Genomic DNA, 4,136 nt, shown 5'->3' on the forward strand with positions numbered 1-4,136 from the left:
CTGAAGAGTACATACCACTTGATTGCTGCCCCCCTGCCCGCTGTATTCTTTGTCTGCATTAGGGGAGTTCCACTGATGGTCCTGAAGTGATCATCCTTCCTGCACCAGGGAAGTTTGAGAGAATGACTCTGTCACAGAGAGTGTACACAGTGCTATAAGGAATTCCCTTCCTAGAATCCTGGAATCCTGCCCTGCAGGGTGGCCCAGGGATTTGAGAAGATGTCAGCATCGAAAAAAGGGTACCATTTCTCGCCTCTCTTAAATAAGATTGTTATCATGTGCTTCCGCCACATTTTTTGAAATGAATTCTGAGAAATTAAGACGTATTCTTCACATGCCAGTACAAAAATCTTCCTGAGACAAATGTTGGTGAAGATGTGGAGAAATTGGAATTCTCCTTCCATTGCGGTGGGAACGGAAAATGGTGCGGCCACTTTGCAAAACAGTTTGGCATTTCCTCAAAATGTTACATATGCCCTTTGACCCAGCAATTCTACCCCTAGGTATATACCCAAGAGAATTGGAAACTGTTAGGTGAAAACTGCCTAGGCAAAAAGTTTACACAAATGTTCTTATCAACACTATTCATAATAGCCAAATTGGAAATAACCCAAATGTTCACCAACAGATGGATGGATAAACAAAACGTGGTATATTTGCACAGTGGAGTAGTCGATATTTTATAAAAAGAATGAAGCTCTGATACATGCTACTACATGGATGAACCTTGAAAACATTATGCTGAGTGAAAGAAGCAGTAGCAACAGGCCACATATTGTGTGATTCCATTTATACGATATGTTCGGAGAAGGCGAATCTGTGGACACAGAAAGTAGATAAGTGGTTGCCAGGGGATTGGGAGGACTTTGGAGGGAAATGGGTTGAGACTGTAATGTTTTATTTTGGCACGATGACAATTACAGCGTGATAATGATTTCACAACTCCACAACTATACTAAAAACCACTGAATTGTATACTTTAAAAGAGTGAAGTTAGAGGTTGTGAATTATATTTCAATAAAGCAGTTATCACAAATCTTTTTGAGCTGCTTTCCAGAGTCCAAGCCTGTGCGTCTGTAAATTCCTGTAAATGATCACGATTTAACCAGCTGCTCTGAGATGTATTATAGCCTGAAGATAAAATAAAACATAAAAAAAAATCTTTAAAGACAACAAAGCAATAAGAAGTGATTTTTTTCCCCCACATGTGTTGGAATTCCATGTTTTCAAACATCGGAAGGGAATCATCCATAAAATGAATCAGAATGATAATAGATATGTTTTTGCAGTGCTTTCACAGATGGTCTTATTCAAACACATTCCGGGTGATGATAGATACAGAAACTTACAGAGTTAGAGTGTACTTGTGAGACTCTGGGTTGGGGATGAGACCAGGGAGCAAGTTCTCTGAGGGGCATTTCTTGTTTGTTTTTACCTTTTCCAGGGCAAGGATTACATGTGAGTTGAAGGAAGGATTAAATGGGTTACCGCTTTCTGAGGGGGCACCTTCAACCAGCAATAAAATAAATATCCTTTTATCTCTGAGATAATACAATCTTAAAGAATCGCCCATTTCAGAATGTGGTAGGCACTTGGTAAATGTTTCATGAAGGCCTGTAGGAAGTAATAAACCTGTGAACAGATAAGTGTGGAGTCTGTACCGGTGGCTGTCAGAGCAGAGCCCCAGTGCACTTCTAAAATTAGCTTCTCCTTTGCCTTCAACGTAATGGATTGGAATTTTGAAACATTTTTAAGAAATGAAAGGATCCACAAATATTTGTGGTCTGGTTTAGGTGCAGAGTATGTATCAAAATGTTCTCTTGTTTCCTAATTGCATCATCAGTGATGCTGAGAACTTCAAACTCGATGGCACGGATGGCAAGCTGCAGCCCTCCAAACCAAAAGAAAGAACAATGTTTCCTGAAAGTATCCTGCAAGGTCATTATTTGGGAGTGAAACCTAGTTCCCAGTTATATCATGAGGTTAGAAAATGCTTTTATAGGAAGTAAAGTTACATTGAGTCAACATGGGACTTTTCACCAGTCTTTAACTGTTGGTTTTCCCTTACAAGCCCAGGAAAAACAAGATTCCCTAAAAATATGTGTACTTTAAAATTTCCCCAAAAGGGAAGCATATATTGTGTGCAGGGGGTGACGGAAACCAAGGGGAATGTGGTTTCTGACTATTTTCCTATGCTCTTCATTATTTGAGATCCCTGTGACGTTTCGAGTCGCTTGCCTTTTTGAAAATATTTTAAAGCAAAAATCAGCAGTCTTCCCTCATGGTATTGAATTGGCCAAGTTTATAGTTATTAGAATCTGATCGTTTATTGATTTAAAGACCATGAAGGTCATCATTGAACTTTCTCTAAAATAACCAACAAACAATGAGTCAGTTCACACTAGCCGTTGGCTGCACCAGCATCAATTTACGAGGTCAGAGCTCATAGCCCAGGAGCGCAGAAATGTCGGTCAGATCAATAGATGTTTCAACATTCTGAGAATTCCTTCTGGGTTTATTTACATGGATTTGCACACTCCGAGATCAGGTAAGTATGTCAGACTTCTCATGGGGAAGCTCTTGAGTTAAGCTTAGGCATGAAAGTATTACAATATTAGTCCCTGTCATAGAGCGTTTTACAGGTAGAAAACTATACAGTGTGCCAATTCTCTTACGTCTAGAGCTTAAAAGGTTGTTGTAGTTTTGCCTGATTATGCGGTACCTTCTTCTCATCCTTTCAGAGCTCATCCTAACTCATAGTAGATGTGAGACCCCCATCACCTCCATTCTCAGTGATGTCTCCACCTGATCTAGTTCATGAGCTCCCGTCCAGCCAAACTCTTTAATTCTCGACGCTCTGATTTCGCTGCCTCTACTTCCACATCCTGGCATTTTTCCTCCCATCAAAATCTCAGGAGCCATTCCGCCACCCCAAATCTATGTCTTTTGTAAAACGGTCTCTGAATAACAGATTACAAGTACATCACCCTCCCCCGAACTCTTAGCCGTTATTCTCAGTATCGGACACGTGGCAAGCACGTTAACAACTTTGTTTCGAAGTTAAACGTGGCATGTTGTACCCAGTGCGAGATGATACATTCCTGGAATTCACAGACCATCCTAGTGGATTTCTGCACGTGATTTCACTTCGCACAGGGCAGCCTTGCAGTGACTGTTTGTGGGCTGCCTGAGTGGAGGAGAGGAGGGGAACACTGAGGCAGTTTCTCAACTACGAGGTGTCTGAGGGTGAACGATTAAACCAACGCAGGACACATTCCATTTTTCCTTTCGACCCGTGCTGTTGTTTTGGAAGTTGATGTCCTCCAGTCACTAGGTGGTCAGATGTATAGATATACTCCCTTGAAATGTACCCCCAGAGAACTTTGATCGTCACACACAGAGCAAAGATGAGGACAGGTCTGAGACCAGCTCCCTCGTTTTTTCCAAAGAGACATACTTTACGTAACACCCCTTGGTCACAAAGTGGCCATCCATTGCTCAAAACAGTGTTTAAAATTTCACTCCAGAATGCTTCCAAGGAAGCCAGGATGAATGTATTTATCTTGGGGTGACGGTAAATTTGAATTTGCAAGTGAAATTGTAATTTGGGTTTCTCTTACACAGCAGGATGTGAGAGCAACCAAGCCACAGGATTTCCGTAAGTACCATAAACACATTTAACCAGGTAGATTGTTTTCAAAAGGTTCCGACACAGGCCACTTGGGTACAAAGGGTCAAACGCAGTCCAAACAAATGCATGACAGTAATAGGTACAAAGGGCTCGTGTCCTTGGTAAATGGTTAATCATAGGCTATCATAAACAAAAATGTTCTATACATTTGATAAACAGGTTTGTAAAAGAGTACGGGAAACACAGAAGAAAGGCACATTTTTCAAAATTAAATGTCAGTCATAAGAGAGAGCTGGGTGCTATCTGGGGGCTTTTATATCTTTGAGGGGTTTTTGTTTAATACTTGGAGTCGGACTGGGGTGGCTGCGTCTACACCCGCAAGTTAGTAACATATATGCATCCGTAATTGAAATGCACCCTTAGCATTCTTATGTATTTCTTTCATTCTCTTCTGTTCTCCATTCAGTAGATTATTTCATGCACGCCCACTCCCAGAAGGCATCGA

The sequence above is a fragment of the Delphinapterus leucas genome, chromosome 18 (genome assembly GCF_059928025.1).
Source record: "Delphinapterus leucas isolate spDelLeu-1000000601 "Yukka" chromosome 18, BTC_Dleu_Yukka2, whole genome shotgun sequence".
NCBI lineage: Eukaryota > Metazoa > Chordata > Mammalia > Artiodactyla > Monodontidae > Delphinapterus > Delphinapterus leucas.